We start from the raw sequence: 24,616 nt of genomic DNA, 5'->3' as shown, positions 1-24,616 counted from the left end.
GACCGGCTTGAAAGGATACTGGAGAGGGAGGGGGAGGATCCAGTTGTTGTGGTCCATGCCGGTACCAACAACATAGGCAAGTCTAGGAAAGAGGACCTGTTTAGAGATTCTAAAGAGCTAGGATTCAAATTAAAAAACAGGTCCTCAAGGGTCATAATCTCTGGATTACTGCCCGAGCCACGTGCAAATTGGCATAGGGAGGCAAGAATAAGGGAAGTTAACACGTGGCTGAAAGAGTGGTGTGGGAATGAGGGGTTCCTTTTCATGGGACACTGGCATCAGTTTTGGGACAGGGGGGACCTATACCGTTGGGATGGTCTCCACCTGAACCGAGCTGTGACCAGTGTTCTGGCGAAAAGAGTAAATAGGGTGGTCAATAGGACTTTAAACTAAAGATTGGGGGGGAAGGGAAAGTCAGGGAACCAAGAGGTGAAGTAATCAGTGGGGAGCGTAGCTGCTTAGGAATACAAAAAAGCACGAAAAGACAGAACTCAGGAGAGGTTACAATAGTCCCCATCCCACAAAATATGACAGTGTATGGAAAGGCTCAGCAAACCAAGGTCCACCACACTAAGAAAACAAAAAGGGATGGTCAATAGAGAATTAAAGGTGCTATATTTAAATGCGCGCAGTGTACGGAACAAGGTAGATGAGCTTGTGGCCCAGATTGTGACTGGCAGGTATGATGTGGTATGCATCACAGAGACATGGTTGCAGGGGGTTCAGGACTGGCATTTAAACATCCAGGGATTCACAACCTATCGAAAAGACAGAGAGGTGGGCAGAGGGGGCGGGGTTGACTTGTTAATTAGGAATGAAATTAAATCAATAGCACTAAACGACATGGGGTCGGATGATGTGAAGTCTGTGTGGGTAGAGTTGAGGAACCACAAAGGCAAAAAAACCATAATGGGAGTTATGTACAGGCCTCCTAACAGTGGTCAGGACCAGGAGCACAAGATGCACCACGAAATAGAAAGTGCATGTCAGAAAGGCAAGGTCACAGTGATCATGGGGGACTTTAATATGCAGGTGGACTGGGTAAATAATACTGCCAGTGGACCCAAGGAAAGTGAATTCATTGAATGTTTACAGGAGGGCTTTTTGGAACAGCTTGTGATGGAGCCCACGAGGGAACAGGCCATTCTGGACTTAGTGTTATGTAATGAGCCAGACTTGATTAAAGATCTTAAAGTAAGGGAGCACTTAGGAGGCAGTGATCATAATATGGTCGAATTCAATCTCCAATTTGAAAGAAAGAAGGTAGAATCAGATGCAAAGGTGTTACAGTTAAATAAAGGTAACTAAAGGGGCATGAGGGAGGAACTGACGAAAATCGACTGGGAGCAGAGCCTAGTGGGAAAGACAGTAGAACAGCAATGGCAGGAGTTTCTGGGAGTAATTGAGGACACAGTACAGAGGTACATCCCAAAGAAAAGAAAGGTTATCAGAGGGGGGATTAGGCAGCCATGGCTGACAAAGGAAGTTAGGGAATGCATCAAAGCAAAAGAGAAAGCCTATAATGTGGCAAAGAGTAGTGGGAAGTCAGAAGATTGGGAAGGCTACAAAAACAAACAGAGGATAACAAAGAGAGAGATAAGGAAAGAGAGGATCAAATTTGAAGGTAGGCTAGCCAGTAACATTAGGAATGATAGTCAAAGTTTCTTTAAATACATTAAAAACAAACGGGAGGCAAAAGTTAACATTGGGCCGCTCCAAAATGACGCTGGTAATTTTGTGATGGGAGACAAGGAAATAGCCGAGGAACTGAATAAGTACTTTGCCTCAGTCTTCACAGTAGAAGACATGAGTAATATCCCAACAATTCCGGAGAGTCAGGGGACAGAGTTGAATATGGTAGCTATCACAAAGGAGAAAGTGCTAGAGAAACTAAGAGGTCTAAAAATTGATAAATCTCCGGGCCCAGATGGGCTACATCCTAGAGTTCTAAAGGAGATAGCTGAAGAAATAGTGGAGGCGTTGGTGATGATCTTTCAACAGTCACTGGAGTCAGGGAAAGTCCCAGAGGATTGGAAAATCGCTGTTGTAACCCCCCTGTTCAAGAAGGGAACAAGGAAAAAGATGGAAAATTATAGGCCAATTAGCCTAACCTCGGTTGTTGGCAAGATTCTAGAATCCATTGTTAAGGATGAGATTTCTCAATTCTTGGAAGTGCAGGGTCGGATTAGGACAAGTCAGCATGGATTTAGTAAGGGGAGGTCGTGCCTGACAAACCTGTTAGAGTTCTTTGAAGAGATAAGAAATAGGTGAGACCAAGGAGAGCCAATGGATGTTATCTATCTTGACTTCCAAAAGGCCTTTGATAAGGTGCCTCACGGGAGACTGCTGAGTAAAATAAGGGCAATGGTATTCGAGGCAAGGTACTAACATGGATTGACGATTGGCTGTCAGGCAGAAGGCAGAGAGTTGGGATAAAAGGTACTTTTTCGGAATGGCAACCGGTGACGAGTGGTGTCCCGCAGGGTTCAGTGTTGGGGCCACAGATGTTCTCTTTATATATTAACGATCTAGATGACGGGACTGGGGGCATTCTGGCTAAGTTTGCCGATGATACGAAGATAGGTGGAGGGGCAGGTAGTATGGAGGAGGTGGGGAGGCTGCAGAAAGATTTAGACAGTTTAGGAGAGTGGTCCAAGAAATGGCTGATGAAATTCAACGTGGGCAAGTGCGAGGTCTTGCACTTTGGAAAAAAGAATAGAGGCATGGACTATTTTCTAAACGGTGACAAAATTCATAATGCTGAAGTGCAAAGGGACTTGGGAGTCCTAGTCCAGGATTCTCTAAAGGTAAACTTGCAGGTTGAGTCCGTAATTAAGAAAGCAAATGCAATGTTGTCATTCATCTCAAGAGGCTTGGAATATAAAAGCAGGGATGTACTTCTGAAGCTTTATAAAGCATTAGTTAGGCCCCATTTAGAATACTGTGAGCAATTTTGGGCCCCACACCTCAGGAAGGACATACTGGTACTGGAGCGGGTCCAGCGGAGATTCACACGGATGATCCCAGGAATGGTAGGCCTAACATACGATGAACGTCTGAGGATCCTGGGATTATATTCATTGGAGTTTAGGAGGTTGAGGGGAGATCTAATAAGAAACTTACAAGATAATGAATGGCTTAGATAGGGTGGATGTAGGGAAGTTGTTTCCATTAACAGGGGAGACTAGGACCCGGGGGCACAGCCTTAGAATAAAAGGGAGTCACTTTAGAACAGAGATGAGGTGAAATTTCTTCAGCCAGAGAGTGATAGGTCCGTGGAATTCATTGCCACAGAGGGCGGTGGAGGCCGGGACATTGAGTGTCTTTAAGACAGAAGTTGATAAATTCTTGATTTCTCGAGGAATTAAGGGCTATGGAGAGAGAGCGGGTAAATGGAGTTGAAATCAGCCATGCTTGAATGGTGGAGTGGACTCGATGGGCCGAATGGCCTTACTTCCACTCCTATGTCTTATGGTCTTAAGTTTACTTTAGTGATGGAAAGGGATAGGTATATGCCGCAGGGCAAGTGATATATCTGGGGGAAAGGCAATTATGATGCGATGAGGCAAGACTTAGGATGCATCGGATGGAGAGGAAAACTGCAGGGGATGGGCACAATGGAAATGTGGAGCTTGTTCAAGGAACAGCCACTGCATTTCCTTGATAAGTATGTACCTGTCAGGCAGGGAGGAAGTGGTCGAGCAAGGGAACCGTGGTTTACTAAAGCAGTCAAAACACTTGTCAAGAGGAAGAAGGAGGCTTATGCAAAGATGAGACATGAAGGTTCAGTTAGGGCGCTCAAGAGTTACAAGTTAGTTAGGAAGGACCTAAAGAGAGAGCTAAGAAGAGCCAGGAGAGGACATGAGAAGTCTTTGGCAGGTAGGCTCAAGGATAACCCTAAAGCTTTCTATAGATATGTCAGGAATAAACGAATGACTAGGGTAAGAGTAGGGCCAGTCAAGGACAGTAGTGGGAAGTTGTGCTTGGAGTCCGAGGAGATAGGAGAGGTGCTAAATGAATATTTTTCGCCAGTATTCACACAGAAAAAAGACAATGTTGTTGAGGAGAATACTGAGATTCAGGCTGCTAGACTAGAAGGGCTTGAGGTTCATAAGGAGGAGGTGTTAGCAATTCTGGAAAGTGTGAAAATAGATAAGTCCCCTGGGCCAGATGGGATTTATCCTAGGATTCTCTGGGTAGCTAGGGAGGAGATTGCTGATCCTTTGGCTTTGATCTTTAAGTCATCTTTGTCTACAGGAATAGTGCCAGAAGACTGGAGGACAGCAAATGTTGTCCCCTTGTTCAAGAAGGGGAGTAGAGACAACCCAGGTAACTATAGACCAGTGAGCCTTACTTCTGTTGTGGGCAAAATCTTGGAAAGGTTTATAAGAGATAGGATGTATAATCATCTGGAAAGGAATAATTTGATTAGAGATAGTCAACACGGTTTTGTGAAGGATAGGTCTTGCCTCACAAACCTTATTAAGTTCTTTGAGAAGGTGACCAAACAGGTGAATGAGGGTAAAGCAGTTGATGTGGTGTATATGGATTTCAGTAAAGCGTTTGATAAGGTTCCCCACGGTAGGCTACTACAGAAAATACAGAGGCATGGGATACAGGGTGATTAAGCAGTTTGGATCAGAAATTGGCTAGCTGGAAGGAGACAAAGGGTGGTGGTTGCTGGGAAATGTTCAGACTGGAGTCCAGTTACTAGTGGTGTACCACAAGGATCTGTTTTGGGGCCACTGCTGTTTGTCATTTTTATAAATGACCTGGAGGAGGGCGTAGAAGGATGGGTGAGTAAATTTGCAGATGACACTAAAGTCGGTGGAGTTGTGGACTGTGCAGAAGGATGTTACAAGTTACAGAGGGACATAGATAAGCTGCAGCACTGGGCAGGGAGATGGCAAATGGAGTTTAATGCAGAAAAGTGTGAGGTGATTCATTTGGAAGGAATAACAGGAAGACAGAGTATTGGGCTAATGGTAAGATTCTTGGCAGTGTGGATGAGCAGAGAGATCTCGGTGTCCATGTACATAGATCCCTGAAAATTGCCACCCAGGTTGAGAGGGTTGTTAAGAAGGCATACGGTGTGTTAGCTTTTATTGGTAGAGGGATTGAGTTTCGGAGCCATGAGCTCATGTTGAAGCTGTACAAATCTTTGGTGCGGCCGCATTTGGAGTATTGCATGCAATTCTGGTCGCCGCATTATAGGAAGGATGTGGAAGCATTGGAAACGGTGCAGAGGAGATTTACCAGAATGTTGCCTGGTATGGAGGGAGGATCTTATGAGGAAAGGCTGAGGGACTTGAGGCTGTTTTCGTTAGAGAGAAAAAGGTTAAGAGGTGACTTAATTGAGGAATACAAGATGATCAGAGGATTGGATCGGGTGGCAGTGAGAGCCTTTTTCCTCGGATAGTGATGTCTAGCACGAGGGGACATAGCTTTAAATTGAGGCGAGATAGATATAAGACAGATGTCAGAGGTAGGTTCTTAACTCAGAGAGTAGTAAGGGTGTGGAATGCTCTGCCTGCAACAGTAGTGGACTCGCCAACACCAAGGGTATTCAAATGGTCATTGGATAGACATATGGACGATAAGGGAATAATGTAGATGGGTTTTAGAGTGGTTTCACAGGTTGGCGCAACATCGAGGGCCGAAGGGCCTGTACTGCGCTGTAATGTTCTATGTTCTATTTTCTGGTAATGTTGCTGAGGGGCAGCATGCCAGTGAGAAATAGGCAGAGCCCAAGGATGGATCCTCAACAGTGTAGGAATAAGATAAGCCATTGCAGACAATACTTTGACTATGACAGATGGGCAGAATGGAACCAGATGAATCACCCACCTAGCTGGATGACAGAGTAGAGGTAGTCGAAGAGAATGATATGGTTAACTATATCAAAGCTGTACACCGGTAGGGAAGGAATGACGTACCATGATCATAGTCACATACATTGTCACTTGTGGCATAGATAAGAACCATTTCAGTACTCTGGCAGGACCAGGAAACTGGATTGGCGGGATTCAAACATGGGTTCAGGAAAAAGGGAAGATGGTGGCGTAGTAGTATTGTGACTGGATTGGGGGGAATGGTTCGAATCCCACCATGGCATATGAAAAAATTTGAATCCAATAAAATCTGGAATTAAAAGTCTAATGACAGCTCTGAAACCATTGTCGATTGTCATTAAAACATTTGGTTCACTAAGGTCCTTCAGAAGATGGCCTAGCAAGTCACTCAGTTCAGCGGCAATACATGCTGCCCTGCCAGTGAAGCCAACATCCCATGAATGAATTAAAAAAGATGATCGTGGGTTTGGGAGACAATGGATTTTGGAGACAAAATATTTAGTGGTTTATGGTGATATCTAAAAATAGTTCCAGTCTTGTTGCATACTTGTAACTGTTGAACTTTGAAGAGGAATACAATTCAATATAAATATTGCCCAAATAATATTTTGAATACAGTTGGAACCTGAAGTACTTCAAATGAAATATTTCAAAGCAAAGTCGGCAGGAAATGTGGAAACTGGCTCCACTATCCGTTAAAGTTGAAGACTGGATATCCTGAACCAGAACAGTCCTTAGATGACTGTGTGTTTCAAAAGATACAAATAGATTGTTAGTTTCCTGTGTTAGTTGATTGTTAAAATAATTTTAGCTCTATGGCTGCAGTAGAGAGATCCGTTCCCCCAAAAAATATCTGTATGATTGACAAATCATTTTCTGCCAAAGCAAGTCTAAGTCTGCATTGCATACGGTTTTTTAATCTTCAATTAAGGAAGTGAGAAAGACCAAAATGCAACTGCACACAAAATTAATTACCAGTACAAGAGAGTCAGACTCACCCAAGTAAATGGCAAGAACAGGATTATGGTTATTGGTTTTTGAACATACACATTAGGAGCAGGAGTAGGTAATTTGGCCCACAAGCCTGCTCCGCCATTAAATAAGGTCATGAGCGATCAGACTGTGGCTTCAACGCCACATTTTGTTTACCCCCAATAATCGTTTTTGCCCATGTTAGGCAATGGCCTGTCTGTCTCTGCCAGAGAAATCTGCCTCTGCCAGAGAAACATTCATTGACCCGTCTGTCACCGCTCTCTGGGAAGAGAGTTCCGATGATCTACCCCCCAAAAAAAGTAATCTCATCTTCAGGATGAGATGTCCTCCGCAGGCAGTGGAAGTTATGGGTGGTTGGTGGGGCAGACAGGCAGGGACTAGGATTGCCCCTGGAACAGGTACACACAATCCAGGCGTTGGCATGGAGGGCCTATGCACAGTTGCCCCCCAGTAGATACCTCCCCCACCCCCCGTCCGAGCACTGGGGTGGCAAGCCCAGCACCCCCAGTCTCTTTGCCTATGTGCAAAGATGGTTACTCCCCTCCTCGGCTCCCCACTGAAGCCCTTCCGCCAGGTTCATGTTTGTCAAAAGGAGTACTAATCGGCGCCAGCGTGAGCACTCGATGGGGAGGCCGGTGAATGACAGGAGGCCGTTGGATGATAGGTGGCTCTCGTTAATTGTATGGTTAACTGGTGATAATTGTTTTCTCGCCATGCTACGGTGAGATTCCAGCCTATGGGAGCGGGCTGGTTGCTTCGCGAACTGTTACGCGCTTGGCGCGAATCCTGTTTTTGGCCTCTCCCGCTATTCACTGGCCTTGTTACGCTTGAGCACGAGTGTAGCGCACCCCTAGTTCTGGATGTCCCCAACATTGGGACATTCTTCCCACATATAGCCTGCCCAGTCCCATCAGAATTTTATATGCTTCTATGAGATCCCCTCTCATTCTTCTAAATCCAGTGAGTACAGGCCCAGTCGATTCAGTCTTTCTTCATATGTTAGTCCTGCCATCCCGGGAATTAGTCTGGTGAACCTTCACTGGACACCCTCAATAGCAAGAATGTCCTTCCTCAAACTAGGAGACCAAAACTACACACAATACTCAATGTGTTCCTCACCAAGGCCCTGTATAACTGCAGCAAGACATCCCTACTCCTATACTCTAATCCTCTCGCTATGAAGGCCAGCATGCCATTAACTTTCTTCACCGCCTGCTGTATCTGCATGGTGACCTTCAGCAACTGTTTCACCATGACGCCCAGATCTCGTCGCACCTCCTCTTTTCCTCAACTGCCACCATTCAGATAATAATCTGCCTTCCTGTTTTTGCCACCAAAGTGGATAACCTCACATTTATCTACATTATATTGCATTTGTCAAATCTTTGCCCACTCAGCCAGCTTGTCCAAGTCATCCTGCAGCCCCTTTGCATCCTCCTCACAGCACACACTGGCACCCAGCTTAGAGTCGCCTGCAAATTTGGAGATGTTGCATGCAATTCCTTCGTCCAAATCATTAATGTATATTCAAATCATTAATGTATATTAGGAACAGCTGGGGTCCCAGCACTGAACCCTGCGGTACCCCACTAGTCACTGCCTGCCATTCTGAAAAGAACCCATTTATTCCCACTCTTTGCTTCGTCTGCCAACCTGCCAACCAGTTCTCTATCCATGTCAATACATTACCCCCAATACCAGGAGCTTTAAATTTGCTCACTAATCGCTTGTGTGGGACCTTGTCAAAAGCCTTTTGAAAGCCCAGATCATCCACTGGTTCACCCTTGTCCACTCTACTGGACACATCCTCAAAGAATTCCAGAAGATTTGTCAAGCATGATTTCCCTTTCGTGAATCCATGCTGACTTGGACCGATCCTGTCCCCACTTGAAATGAAAAATTGAAAATGAAAATCGCTTATTGTCACGAGTAGGCTTCAATGACGTTACTGTGAAAAGCCTCTAGTCGCCACATTCCGACGCCTGTTCGGGGAGGCTGGTACGGGAATTGAACCGTGCTGCTGGCCTGCCTTGGTCTGCTTTAAAAGCTAGCGATTTAGCCCAGTGTGCTAAACCAGCCCCTACTGTGAAAAGCCCCTAGTCGCTACATTCTGGCGCCTGTTCAGTTCAGTTCAGTTATTTCATCCAAGTGCATAGAATACTGGAAATGATCACTAATGCATCCACTATTAGGGCTACTTCCTCAAGTACTCTGGGATGCAGATCAGGCCCCGGTGACCTATCGGGTTTTAATTCCATGAACTTCCCCAATACAATTTCCTGACTAATAAGGATTTCCTTCAGTTCCTCCTTCATGCTAGACTCTCTGTCCCAGAGTATTTCCGGAAGGTTATTTGTGTCCCACTTAGTGAAGACAGATCCAAAGTAATTTTCAACTGGTCTGCCATCTCTTTGTTGCCCATTAGGAACTCATCTGATTCTAACCGTAAGGGACCTATATTTGTCTTCATCAGTCTTTTTCTCTTCACATAGAAGCTTTTGCAGTGAGTTTTTATGTTTTCTGCAAGCATACTCTTGTATTCCAACAATAGTACTCATGTTCTAACATATCCAAGACTTGGTACCACGCGGAGGAGGACGAGGACACCTACTCTCGATGGCCGCCAAGATCACCGCAGCCCTGAACTTTTACATCTTATGATCATTCCAAGAATTCTGCGACATCTCACAAGCAACAGCCAAAGGTGTATCCGACAGGTAACGGATGCCCTGTTTGCCCAGGCAAGCTATATAAACTTTGACCTAGACCAAGCCCAACAAGATGCCTGGGCAGCAGGAATCTCCACTATCGCCTGAATGCTCCATGTCCAAGGGCTAGATGGCACGCATGTCGCCTTGCGCTCACCCGGGCCATCTGGGAGTGTCCTACATCAGCAGGAAGGGGTTCCACTCCCTGAACATCCAGCTTGTGCGCGAGCACCACCTTTAGATCATGCATGTGTATGTACGCTTCCCAGGAAACGTGCACAACAGCTACATCCTGGGGCAGTCAGACACCCTCTGCCTCTTTGAGGACCACCCCAGGATGGCTGGTTGGCTCTTGGGGGATAACGGGTACCCACTGAGGACCTGGTTAAATATATCAGTACAGAGGCCAGTGACTGATGCGAAGACCCGATTCAACAAGGCCCATGAGCTACCTGGGCTGTCATTGAGCGATGCATCGGACTCGTCAAGATGCAGTTCCGATGCCTCCAGTGGTGCCCTGCAGTACACCCCAATACATGAAGCATGAATACTCTTAAGATGGTGCTCACACACAAACTGGGTTCAGGGAGTGGAACCCCTTTCTGCTGACGCAGGGCACTCTCAGATGGCCCGGGTGAGTGCAAGGCGCCATCGGCTGGAGGTCCTGGGGGATAACAGACATGTGCTCAGTGGAAGGAATATGTCAGTCCGAATGGCATCAACAATTCATGTTTGACAGTCCATCTGGGTGCGGCCTGGTGGATACTCCCCTCAACCTCCATGTTGGTGACCGTTCTGTCTTTGGTCACGGCCGTAACCACCCAGGCCCGTTCATTGAAGGTTGTGAGGATTCTGATTTTGATGAAGGTTCTGATGTCTTGCAGCCCGCTGCCTGTCTGGGCCCTCTCCCAACACCGCTTGGGTGGGAGAGGGGAAAAGAGAAGAATCCGTGCGGCCCAGTGTAGACCTTTTGTGCTGGTCCTCCTGGTGATGCTGGCCCGAGCTGACAGCCGCTGCCACTTCCTCCCAGGTGGCACTGGCTGCTCGGTGGCTTACCCTCCAGAACCCTCAGGGGAATAGGACATCCCCTCCTGGTCTCTATCTCCCCAGGTCTGCATCCCTGAATTGTGGGGCTGATCGTCTTGGCGCCAGGGCTGTGAGCTGAGCAAGAGCAGATTAAGTGCTGCTCTCCATTGTTACCGGGTGCTGGTGAGTGCAGTCCTGGCGAATCAGCTGGCGAACCATGATTTGCTGTGTGAAGCCCATAGGATCTCCTTAAGTGGACCAATTAACGTTGGATTGCAGTGATGGCCTTGACAGGAGGCTCGCAGCAGTTCCCGCTCGCTATCACACTTTGAAACCTATTCATTGAATCGTGCCCCAAACCTTTCCCGAGCGTTGTCGCCACTGGCAGAATTCCGCTGATTGAACGCAAAGTCACATTCTACCCTGAACGCAAAGTCACATTCTACCGAACACTCTCTCTTTCTCATATTCTGTTGTGAAAGCAAAAAAGCAGCTCATTGATGAAGGTCAATAGGCTCATTGTTTCATTTATTTGTCACCTCACCTGCAGCTCCATTAAAATAAGTGTTGGCTAAATCGGTGTAATTAAAACACGCCTAGGAAGATTCCGCGTTTGATTGATCATTTCCTCTCTCTCTTCATTGTGGGTAAACAGAAAAAACGGGTTTCACTGATTTGTAAACAAACTCTAGCTAGCTTGTTGCTCCTCTGTTGTGGAGGGATCCATCTGGTTTAGGGCAATTCGATTTCAATGCAACTCCTCCCAGGGCCATGCGGGAGATGGGAATCCGGCCTCTCAGTAACACCTCCAAGAACATCAGACCAGGAGGTGAACAGAATGCACTGGTCTATTTTAAACCCGTTCACACGGGTGGTAATTGAACCTTTGCGGTCTAGCCCACTTTCAACTGCCCCGCAGATTGAACAAGAAGAAAGGATTCATTCTGACCAGCGAATTATTTCTAACTAGGAAACGAGGAGTTGTGCATACTTCAAATCATGTTCCACTCACGAGAATTTTTAATGTTCCCAATCAGCCGACATACATTCCCATTACTAATTAAAACACTACACTGTGGTACAACATTCTATTTGAACATGGATACCATTCCCATCTATTTGTGAATGCAGAACATATTAAACATCTTCATTTCAGTGCATGCTGTACCAGGAAACAGTATTTAGAAGACCAACATTTTTTCAAAAAATTGTGTTGTGGGTCGAAGGCTGACCATTCGGTAAAAGTGGGTCGCCGGAAACAAAAATGTGAAAAACACGCAGCAACCAACATCTCCATTGTTGGTTGTCTTATTTCTTGCTGTCTCCCTCTGGTGGCCTTTGTATCCCACTCTCTTCCATTATCTGTATCTCAGGTGTTTTCCAACAGTGTGGGAGGTAGGATTCTTGCATTCCCCTTGTGCCTTTATTTGATAAGTCTTGCTATTTGTCTCTCTTTTTCCCCTCACCCCATGAGAACTTGCTGAAGGAGAGGTGGAGAGAGAGAGAGAGAGAGAGATAGAGAGAAAGAGAGAGAGAGTAAATCACAGCATTACAAAAGGCTGGAAATAAAAATATCCAACCTTAAGAATCAGAAATGAAGTGGTTTCCAGTGTTGGGTCCGATCTGGGTTACCCAATTCTGCTGTAAAATTTAATTTTATGGTTAATTCTCACTCACACCCTTTTCCGCTGTTTATCTTACCAGCACATAAAGCAGAAGCCGTAGTGAAGCATACTTTAAAAATTGAACCCTTCTACTCTAGGTTTGTTGTAAAATTGAATTCAATGGCTGCCTCTTACATTTTAGAAATGCAGGTCAGAGAATGGAGGAGTCAGATAAGAATTAAAAGACCGGGACAAAAAATGTTTCCTTTTCTTCCTGCTAGCAATTTGGAGAGACGGCACATACCTTCACATTAAAAATGTCAACGTGACCGAATGAACTTTTAGCAACATGCAAAATTATCAGAGGGCTTGTTAAGTAACCAATTCAGAGTTGGGTCAGCCAGGCACAAAAGGTAGAAAAGTATGTAGGTTTCTGAGCAGAGACGGCTTTTCTTTCTTGACAAAGACAGGAGTTGCTGCAATAAATCAGTGAAGCTATATTCCTAGTCAAGATGAATGCCGTGTTCAGTAAAAGATAGAGAATCAATGATTACTGTCAATCATGATTTACAGCAATTAACTGGTCATTAGGTTTCCTACTTCATCCTCAGATTCCCACCACAGCCCAATCTATATTTGAACCACTACTTCAACCATTTTTGTCTCCAAGACACCCCAATAGCAATCATAGACTAAATATCAACATTTATTAGGTCAAAGACGAGTCTGGTGAGGATAATTAATTAGAACAGAGCTCCAGATAAATCAAGTCAGACATTTAGGTTGCACTCAGTCTTTCGGAGTTCACATCTACCCACAAGATCAGAAAATAGTCATTATAAACATAGTAAGCCATTCAGACCTCCAGTTTAAATATAGAATAACTATCTAGAAGTTAACTGTGGCTATTGTTGACAACAGGCACTTACAGTGGGCTATTAATGCTGAAAAGGGATTAAAATTGCATGTGCTTTATGAATATTTACTATTAGCCACAATGAGCAGTTTTATAGGTGCAATCTGAATTTAAGTACTCAAATGTAAGAGAAAATAACATTACGTAAATGCACACGTGCTTTGTTGGCCAGCAGTATATTAAAATGTTCACTCAAGGTCTGCACTCGATCAAAAGTTTTAATTTTTGACCATTAATCGTTCAATAATTATATTACACAAAAAATGGCTGTATCATTAAGAAGCATGTATTAACACAGTGCTGACATATTCTTCTCTGCATTTATCATGCGACCATTTTATACTGAAACAGGTTAAAAGCTCAAATATTTACAGCTTCCATATAGCCGCCAAAAATATTAAATGATGGTTAAGGTAAAATATGTAGAGGATGGGAAGAGAAAAAAAGTGCTCCACAAAAGTGTAAATCAGACAAAAATGGACATCAAGCCAAAGGAGACATTAGGGGCGTGATCCACCGGCCTTGTTGCGGTCTTGCTTGAGCATGGGTGTGGCCGGTGAATGCCGGGAGAGCCTCTCACGGGCTTCCCGGCAGTCTTCACGCCTCACGGGATTCACCCAAGTCCCATGAGGCGTCGGAGACAGAAACCCTCCCAGAAGGAGTGGGACCAAACGGCGCATGCTGAAGCCGGTTTTAAACCAACTTTTGAAAAAAAAAAATGAAAATGAAAATCGCTTATTGGCACAAGTAGGCTTCAATGAAGTTACTGTGAAAAGCCCCTAGTCGCCACATTCCGGCGCCTGTTCAGGGAGGCCGGTACGGGAATTGAACCGTGCTGCTGGCCTGCCTTGGTCTGCTTTAAAAGCCAGCTATTTAGCCCAGTGTGCTAAACCAGCGTACATTTGCGAATGTACGTGGTATTCACCAGCATCCCCAGCAAGGCCGCAGCTGGGTGCCGTTCAGCATTGGTCCACACAAACGTGGACCAGGCGGAACAGCACCGGGGGCGTCTCCTGAGTCATCAGAGATCCCTGGGTGGTCAGGGGGACCCTCCCTCTGGAACATGGCCACCTTGGCACTGCCAAGCTGGCAGAAGCACTGACAAGATGCAAGGGTGCCCAGATGCCATGATGGCACTGACAAGGGCGTTGGAGATGTGCGGGGCAGCTAGGGACCTCTGGAGGTTGGGGGTCCTGGAAGGGAAGGGGTGCGGTATGGGGGCCTGAAGAGGCAAGCTCACTTCGAGATCGGGGCACCCTTTCAAAATGGCGGTCCGCTCTCTGAGTTCAGCTCCCCAGTGATAAAAATAATTCTAATGGTGGGCTAAACCGGTGAGAAACTCAGCGGTGCCCAAAAAAAGTGACATTGAATAGCGGTGGGGAACACGCCGGCAGAGCTGAAAAGCCCGCCACAAATTAACTAGAAATGCTTTGGGAGAATCACGCGAGTCAAATAGATAGATTTTTGGGAGAATGTTGAAAAGGTAGGTGACTGAAGAGACGTTTAGGAAGAGAGGACAGGATTCCCTCAGCTGAGGGCCGGGCCGGAGAATCGCTGCGGCAGGCACAAATTGCGCCCCGCCGCCCCGACGCTGGCCGGGGGCCGCTCTACAGCCGAGTAGCCGTAACAGAAAACCCGAGTCCCGCCGGCACCGTTCTAACCTGCTCTTAGCTGGCGGGACCTCGGCAACGAAGGGTCCGGGGGCGGCCTGTGTGGGTGTAGGGGGGTACGACCCCCGGGTGTGGGCTTCGTTGTGGCCTGGCCCGCGATCGTGGCCCACCGATCGGAGGGCCAGCCTCTCTCGCTGGGGGCCTCCTTTCTTCCGCATGGGTCCCTGTAGCCCTACGCCATTTTGCGTCGGGGCCGGCGCGGAGAACTGAGCCACTGTGCATGCGCGCATTGGCGCCAGTACCACTGCGCATGTGCGCACCCCACGGCGCCCTGTTGAGGCTGGAGCGGCATGGGTCGCTGCGGCATGGGGTGCTGTAGGGGCCAGAATTGCTGATCCTGAGGCCATGTTGACGCCATCGGGAAACACAACGGCGTTTACGACGGCGTCAACACTTAGCCTCAAGATCAGAGAATCCCGCCCGGAATTCCCACTGTACGACCGAGACAGCTGAAAGCACAGATTTCAATAGTAGGCAACGAAAGTTTGATCGCTTTAAAACAAACAATTGTTTTGGTGCAGTCTTTTAAAAAAATCTTTAAAAAAATATTTTTATTCTCCTTTTTCACATTTTCTCCCACATTTACACCCATCAACAATAAACAATAATCAGCAAGATATGTCAATCCCCATAATAACAACGCTCCCATCTACCCACCAACCCCCAAACATCAGCCCGCATGTTTACATAAACAAATGACAAAAAGGAATCAGGGATTACCCGTAGTCACCCTTAATCTACACAGCCCCCCCGCCCCCCCCACCCCCCAACTAATGTTCGATGTTATCCAATTCTTGAAAGTGCATAATAAATAGTGCCCATAGGCTTTTTTGATTGTTATCTGTTCAGTCTGAAAATACCATTGTCAAATCGGATTCAGAAGCAGAAATGAAGGTATCACAAATGTTAATAAAAATAAGGAACAATAGAGCAATGGTTCTCTGCTGAATCTAAATGATTGTTCCCAGAGAAATATGTACCAAAATAAAAATAATTCTCACATAGTAAAAGTTAGAAAAGCACCTGCAAGGCGATGGCAAAGTTAAAGAGATATTTTGTTTATACCCATTCTTCCTTCTAAAAGCTGAAAGATTGAAACAAACACAGATGCTTTGTATCGACAGAGGAGCAACAGATCTTGGAACGTAAACTCAACTCTCAAGTTGGTACTTAAATTCTAAAAACCATTTGTGCAAAGCTAAAGGGGAGTTGAAGTTCAAATTTAACAAAGTTATGAGTACACTATGTAATGGCAACTTCTTCCCTATAAGCTGCAAAAGCAACTTGGTCACTATGCTGTGGTTAACAATTCAAAATATAAAAGAAACTTGCCAGTCCAGTCCAGTCTATAGCAAGTTTGAGACAATTCCAAATCACACCTCAGAAAAGCACTACATTGAAGAGAGACCAGTGAGATTGAGATATTGTAGTTGGGATGTTTGCTTTGACGACTAAATGTCATCACATTTCTAAGTAACATACCAATCATTAATATTTCCATTTACAGAAAGTAATTTTAAACAAAAGCAGTTGCAAGGACTTATTGTAACTGTGGCAATTCATCAGCACTACTTTTGATAACAAAAACCATTAAAGCAATTACTACAATGGGTTTCACTGTTACTATACTAATGCAATAATGAAACACAAAACTAACCGAAGAAATTTGTGTTTAAACACAATGCTGCAGCAGTAACCCAGGAATGCTTAGCTTCTTTATTCCATTATAACAGCAAACATCAGATTTCTTCTTCTTGTTCTAACACCCTCTGAACCTATACGTTAAAAAGACTTCATGAAAGGAAGTTTATTTTGGCACGTTATTTCAGGAAATGTGTAGCTTTTTGTAGCATTAGGACTGCTCAAAGTGTGACCTCCCAGTATTTTCACTCCCTTCCTGCCCGGATTTGGACTGTCTGGCATTACAATAGGATGTAAACTCAGGTTTACATTCAGTAGTGACCTGTGACCAAGTACTGACCAAGGCATCCAAGAGCAATTATCCGGTCTTGGTAAACATAGTTTAATATTGAAGAATGCATAATCATTTTATTTGACTGTTTAAAACATGCCCTTATGTTTAAAACATGCCCTTATATTTAAATGCAATCGGATCAATGTTTATATTTTAGCAACTTGGGCCAGATTTCCCCACTTTCCTCCTTTTCAACCGCCAATCTTTCACCTAAAGTAACATGCTACAAACACGCTCATCCACCACTCCTATCCTCACTGACTTAAAGAAAATTCTTGTTCTTAGATGGTTTTGAGAGTTTGGCTCAAGATGGATTGGAACTTTATGGGAAAAACAAAATGTTAGATAAAGCTGTGAAGAAATGTCAAGACAGGCTTTTACAGGCTTTTGGTAGCAAGCTGTATCACTTGTTTTTGTACCAGACAAATTGCAGTAACGGCCATGGGAAGGGTTGCGCTCGGCTTGAAAATAATCATAATTAAACTAAAGGCACAGATGAAAGGCGAGGGGGGCTGCCTTCAGCAAAATGGAATGCGAGGGAGCTGCCCTCAGAAATGAACCAAACATGTATAAATCCTGCTGTTAGATGTATTGATTTTGGCTTGCTGTTGTAACTCTCAAGAGATACAGTGGTCTTAGCCCCGGACGAGAAATAAACATATGTTAAAATAACGAGGTATTCGACTGATCATTTCATCCGGACTGGCTGCAAAAGAATCCTCATTTGGTGTCAGAAGTGGGATTTCAAGGAGCCTCCCTGGAACCTGACGCCGTAACAGACTGATCGCATTCGGACGCTGAGGAGGGAATTGGCCACCAAACGTGAGTAACCTTCGTTACCACTTTGATTTCCCCTCTGCTGTCCCGAGTGTGGCCACGCCCTGCTGTTCGGTTTCGGTGGAGACGCTGACGAAATCAAAGCAGTCCGGCGAACCCGTTACGAAGAAGGGTTGAAAGGGTTGGAGTCCCAGGAAGGTTGGACCTTCCTAAAGTCCCGGGTTGGAAACCTTGGGAGGTTAGAGTCCTCCCTAAACAGTCCGGGTTGGAGTCCCTGGGAGGTTAAAATCCTTCCTAAAGTCCCGGGTTGGAAACCTTGGGAGGTTAGAGTCCTCCCTAAACAGTCTGGGTTGGAGTCCCTGGGAGGTTAAAGTCCTCCCTAAAGTCCCGGGTTGGAGTCTCTGGGAGGTTAGAGTCCTTCCTAAAGTCCCGGGTTGGAAACCTTGGGAGGTTAGAGTCCTCCCTAAACAGTCTGGGTTGGAGTCCCTGGGAGGTTAAAATCCTTCCTAAAGTCAAGGGTTGGAAACCTTGGGAGGTTAGAATCCTCCTTAAATCTCTGGGTAGATGAATGACGATGATCCTTAGGGTTGCCTAATACCTTCGCGATAAAAGGTGGTTTTCGATAAATAAGTATATCAACCGGTGTCTACACTTGTTCGACACTTCGGGTTGATCAGATTGAATATTACGGAGAACGGATAACTCTGTCCAAATTATATATTATAAAATTTAAATGGTGGTGCGGATAACACCTAAAGGAAACATAATAAACAGGGTTTCACCGTTGCATACCCTGTCGGAACACTCGAACAATTTCTTAAATCCGTTAGTTCTGTCTTTAATTCTCTGAATCTGTCTGTCTGTTTAAATCAGTCCTCTCTCTCTCTCTCTTTTCATGTTTCATTTCCAGACTTTGACCTTCTAAAAGTCACTTTCGAACAATTTGATTTAGCCTTTTGATTGGGCAACGGGGCAGGATAACCCCGTTTAAATTCTGATTGAATAGGCGATTTAGGATCGCTACCAAAATTAAATAGGAAACCACAAGGATCATCCGAGGATAGGAAACAATGGGTAATACTTTAGATAGTACCTCTGATAGTGGAAGCGCGCTTCAAACTCTTTGTGAACAGTATCCGGAACATTCTCAGTAGCTGCGGCAGTTATCGGTAGAATTGCATAAGAATTTGGGAAAGGGGAATGGCTCCTGGGAGGATCAAAAGATTTGCCTACGGTTATAGAGGGACAGCAGATTATTTGGCAACATAACCGTAGCTCCACGGCTAAGAAATTGATTGAGTTACGGCGGGAGTACTGCCAAAAATGTAAAAATTACATCTTTATTGGCTAATTGGCAGGCTAACGCTTTTAAAATTGGGTATTGAATTAACAGAAGGGGGAATTGTTAAGACTGCGGAAGTTTTGAAAAAAGAATGTGCCCACCATAGAAAAAGACCAAAGTCTGTAAAACCCCCATTTCTAAATCAGGACCGTACGGTCAAATGTCCGGCCTTGCCTTGACCAAGGGAGACGATGAGGATGACCCTGAAAATTGGCAAATAGGGGACAACCGACCGTTACACCGCCACTAAGACCGCCTCCACCTTACATTCCCAGGGTTCTGATTGTAGTTTAAACTGTTCTAAAACAAATGATGTTTCAGACAAAAATCTCTTTATTCCTCTGGTGTGACCATGTTAGAAATTACATTAAAGATGTGTACATTCAAGCTCTTTATCCACCGCTCCCCCCGCCACTACCACCACCTCCGCCGTCGCAAGGATGTCCGGCGACTCGCACTCGTTCTAAAACCCGTGCTAATCAATTCCCACAGATGAATCAAGAGTTAGTCCCGGGAAAAGAGGGGGCACTAGAGGTGGATTTCCCTGATTACCCAGACGATTATCAACCGCAGTGTCAGTTTCCTGTCCGGCAAGTTCCCAATATAGCATACAACCCTGCCAACCCCCGGGCCCAACAACCAGGCATTTCAAAATAATTATTATAATTAATAAATTAATCAAATTTGATACTACTGATTCAGTATTAATAAATTATACAATATAATACAGTCAAACAGTTGATTGATCAGTAACATTTCAATAATAGTATTTCAGCTCAAATTCATCGATTGGGGGTACAGTTGGAAGATAAATTGGGGTGGATCAAGTTTTTGATTTCTTTTTGAATATGTAATGCCAAATCTTTAACTTCTTTAGAGTTATTGGGAATGAAAGTACAACATTCTGCACTTTGACATCTTCTGGATTATCCCCAAAAGCTTGTTGAAAGGGTTAATTTTCTTGCAGAGACAAAAAGAGGCGTATAGCTTAGAATGATGCCATTCGCATCTCCAAACTTTAAAAAATATATATATTTGTCACTCAAATGGACTGGGAGTAAAAGTTGGATTGCTGCCAAATTCCCGTTATCAAATGTCCTTGAACGATCTGTTCTTTTTAATTAGAGTTGTTTTGTTTTTTAAAACCAGCTTCCACATTGTTTGAAGTTTTAATTTCCAGGCTAATTCTAAACATTTATTTTAAAATATCAAACACAATAACTTATTAAACATATAGGTTTTCTGTAGATGAATTCGTCGATTCTATTAAAGAAGGCACTACTAGCAAGATATGTTGGTTTCTTAAAATTAATAAAGCAATATTCAGAATAATGACAGTTCTCTTAAGTTGACAGTTCTTGACTATCCCTGTAGAATTCACTTATACTCACTTATCCCTGTAGAATGCACTTATACAGAATCTTATTCAGCAACAAGTTTTGGTTCCGTGTCACTCTCCTTGTAATACTCCAATACTAGCAGTCCCGAAGCCCGGCAAGCCAGATCAATATCGCCTCGTCCAAGATCTGCGCTCAATTAATGCCATGGTGCAACCCCTTCACGCATTGGTCCCAAATCCAGCCCACATTTTAGCCCAAGTCCCAGCGGACGCTACAACATTTTCCCCGGTGGATCTCTAGCATGCCTTTTTCGCACTCCCCTTGCACCCGGATTCACAGTATCTCTTTGCCTTTACATATCAAAATCAACAATACACATGGACTACGTTGCCTCAAGGATTTATACATTCACCTACTCTTTTCTCCCGCTGTCTCCAACAACAATTACAGCCCCTGGAATTAAAAGAGGGATCCACCCTCGTACAGTATGTTGACGATTTACTGATCGCAAGCCCGTCAGAACAAAGTTGTAAAGAAGATACGGCTCAATTATTAAATTACCTTTCAATTTTAGGATACGTTGTGTCACCCGCCAAAGTAGTAGTAGCCCAACCAACAGTCCGGTTTCTGGGTATCCTTTTATCCGCCGATGTACGGGAGCTATCACCAAGTCGAGTTCAGCCCATTTGTCAGTACCCTGCACCCACAACGGCCAAGGATGTCCGTAAATGGCTCGGAATGGTTAATTATTGTCGGCAATGGATTCCGAATATCACCCTAGATACCCGGCTATTGACCCCATACACCAATAACGCTGGAGAGTTCCAGTTAAGTACGGAAGCCCAAGAGACCTTCCATCGGCTAAAAGACGCCTTAATGAGGGCGCCAGCACTAGGATGCCCCCTTTATGATTGACCTTTCCAACTTTATTGTACTGTTTTAGCCGGTTGTGCCACCGTGGTACTTACCCAGAAACATGGGGATCGCCACCGTCCTATAGCTTATTACTCGTCTAAACTTGATCCAGTTGCACTCGGCTATCCTGGATGTACTCAGATTTTAGCCTCTATTTACAACAGTCTCCAGTCAGCAGCTAATCTCACTCTTCAGCAGGATATTGTTATTTATAGATCACATTCAGTCGCAGCCCTGCTCGGTCAACTTCAGACTCAGCACCTAACTATGGCACGTCAAAATAAATATGAGATTTATCTCCTCAGTAACCCGAAACTTCAGTTCCGGCACTGCACTACTACTAACCCCGCTAGTTTCCTTTCCGACCCGCCTAACGCCACTGAGTCCCCGACTCATGACTGTCTTTCTCTCTTACAAGACGATGCGTCATTACGCGATGATCTCACTGATTCTCCAATACCAAATGCTGATCTGAACCTATTCACCAATGTTAGTTCATCCATCGGTGAAAGGGGGGATAGATTATCAGGGTATGCAATTGTTAACCAACAAGGAAAAACACTTGAAGCAGCAGCATTTGAAACTCCCTTTTCCACCCAACAGGCTGAACTTTTTGCACTTATTCGAGCCTGTGTATTAGGGAAAGATAAAATTGTAAATATCTACACTGATTCCCGATATGCCTTTGGGGTCACACACGATTTTGGCCAATTATGGAAGAACAGGGGATTTCTTACATCTGCAGGCACTCAGATATCCCACAAACAGTTAGTTACACAATTACTACAGGCTTTAATGCTCCCTAAACAAATAGCTGTAATAAAGTGCGCTGCCCATACGACAGGCAAAACCCTGGTGGACGCGGGTAATCGGCAAGCGGACCACCAAGCCAAAGAGGCTTCTCGCTTAAAAGACATGGTGGTACCAAAAGTGATGAGCCAGACTAAAAGCTCTAAGGGTCAGTCTCCCTCTGAAAAGCCAATGCCGACCATCACTGACGTCATTCAATTACAGGAGAACGCTCCTGGCTGTGTAAAACGATTATGGGAAGAATTGGGATGTTGTTATGATCCTGTAAATAAATTGTGGGTCACCCCGGCAGGGCAGACTTGTATGCCCGATGCATTGGCAGCCTGGGTTACCGAATGTGTTCACTTTGCAACTCATTGTGGTGCGCGAGCTACAGGTGATGTATTGCTCAAAACATGGTGGCATCCAAGACTGCAAGACATAGCACAAAACATTAGCAGTCGTTGCCTAGTATGTCAGCAGTATAATCCTGGTAAAGCAATACCCTGTGAAATGGGTAAAACGGCACTACCGGAAGGTCCCTTTGAGACACTACAGATGGATTACATTGAGTTGGAAAGATGCCAATGTTATAAACATGTTATTGTTGATGTATTTAGCAAATGGATAGAAGCTTACCCCACTGTAGATAACAAAGCTTCCACGGTAGTAAAGGTTTTGATGCGAGAAATTGTTCCTAGATTTGGGATTCCATATCGATTAAGCTCTGATAATGGACCTAATTTTGTGGGACAGATCAATGAGGAATTTTGTCCTCAGCTGGGAATAAAACAACAATTACATTGCGCATACCGACCCCAAGCAGCGGGAATGGTAGAGCTAATCAGACATTAAAAACAAAACTGGCAAAACTACAGGCAGAGACTGGAGCCACTTGGCTCAAATTATTGCCTATTGCCCTCTTCCAAATATGTGCAACCCCAGCTGGAAAGACACGACTGAGTCCCGCCGAAATTTTATACGGAAGACCCTTGCATACTACTTGGGATCTAGGGAAACATAAGGAAGTACAGTTTCACCATATGACTACTGAAATGGCCAACTATGTGATAGTCTTGACTAAAGTACTAAAAGGCCTCCATTCACGGGTACGAGCTGCTTATGAGGAGATACCTCCCTTGTCCAGTTCTGTCACTATTAATCCGGGGGAGTATATTCTGATTCGTAATTGGGTTAGGAAAGGATTAGAACCCCGATGGGAAGGACCACACCAGGTCCTACTCACTACTCCCACTGCTGTAAAAGTGGAAGGCAGAAATGCCTGGATCCACATCCACCATTGTAAGGTTGTGAAAACGCAATAGAGAATAACCCTCTGTTTCGAACCCTAGGTAATAACTTCAGCATCACTTAAAGGATGAAGGACAGCCTTATTATCGTAACCCTGCTGGGACTTTTGGATACGGGAGGAGAGGCCAAGCGAAGAACCTGTGGCCCCAAGAGAAGACGGACTCATCACCTCTGTCGAGGAGACACCTTACAATGCACCAGTCAAGGCCCAGGAGAAGGACCTTGGAACACGACCCCTGCGGACGGATGTTTGGCCTACGTACAATGATGCAATCGGACCATACTCATCAGTGGAGTGACGAAGGGCAACCTACCCTGTCATCAGGTCAACTGTAAATGGGACTATATCTGCAGAAACAAAAAAAAAAAGACTTTACCCTTGGGATGCGTTGACCAAGGCTGCGGAAAAAAAGGGAATTACATGTAAACACGTATCTGTATATGTCATATGTGTACGCAAAGGATGTGAATGTTTCTGGTTGCTGGGTATGTACACATATCCCGACCCATGCTAAGGGAGGGATCCCCCTCAGACCTGTTCCGCTTAACCTGTCAGAAACAGTAGAATGGTATATTTACCAGGATGGTACTCGTCAATCCCCCAGGACTATAAGAATTGCATCTATGGTAAGACACCCAGACGGCGGGGCAGCTTCTAGTTTATCGTTTCTCCCCATATCCCCAAGACCTTGGAAAGAGGGGGGCTATCCAATGAACACCTTTGAGATGTGGTACCAACCAAGTTATAACAAATCCTACCAGCCTCCGTTTCTTACCCTCACTAATACCCCCAACATGGGAAGACCACTGGGAATAATATGTTTGGTAACGAATGTGGTTAAAGGGATATTTGTAGGTGCGAGTCAATGCGAGCACAGATTTGTGGTGGCCAACATATCCGAGGTTTATCCCGTATATACGTCTCCTCGGTTTTATGGGTGTACACTGGACATCCCATATGCAAATAGGACAGGTACTTTCAAGTACTCCCTGATGGCCCAAGGGTTTGATGTGGACAAACTCACTTCATACAATGGGACGTACTTTATTTGTGGCCACAAGGTATATCCCTGGCTGCCAGAGAATTGGACGGGATCCTGTTATCTGGGGTATGTAGTCCCCTTTATACACCACCTCACCAATTTAGGCGACCATTATCAAATGATGAAGCAACAAAAGAGAGCAATAACCGAAACGCAACAAAACTTTGGGATCCTGCTTCCCCCTATCGGGGTAGCTCTTGCAATGAAGGAAATAAGGAAGATAGCAAAAATCCTGGAGGAGGTAGCAAACGACACCACTGAAGCATTGACTGAGATAAATAATGAAATGGTGGCGATAAGAACCGTAGCCCTACAAAACCGAATGGCCCTCGATTACCTCCTTGCAAACAAAGGT

The 24,616-nt window shown here is 44.9% G+C and overlaps 1 protein-coding gene across 5 annotated transcripts in view; it reads right to left on the bottom strand.

Annotated features, from left to right (window-relative positions):
• rapgef4a (Rap guanine nucleotide exchange factor 4a) overlaps positions 1-24,616 on the bottom strand; it is a 631,693-nt gene that overhangs the window by 376,897 nt on the left and 230,180 nt on the right. Inside the window, exon 1 of one of the 5 annotated variants that reach the window (XM_072476156.1) lies at positions 16,427-16,498. The exons of the other annotated variants lie outside the window; for them this stretch is intronic. The gene's annotated coding sequence lies outside the window, so the exon portion shown is untranslated. Of the gene's footprint in view, positions 1-16,426; positions 16,499-24,616 lie in introns of those variants that run through there. 5 annotated transcript variants of the gene reach the window in all.

Source organism: Scyliorhinus torazame, chromosome 2 (assembly GCF_047496885.1).
Source record: "Scyliorhinus torazame isolate Kashiwa2021f chromosome 2, sScyTor2.1, whole genome shotgun sequence".
Lineage (NCBI taxonomy): Eukaryota > Metazoa > Chordata > Chondrichthyes > Carcharhiniformes > Scyliorhinidae > Scyliorhinus > Scyliorhinus torazame.
This window is presented reverse-complemented; position numbering and strand designations above follow the sequence as displayed.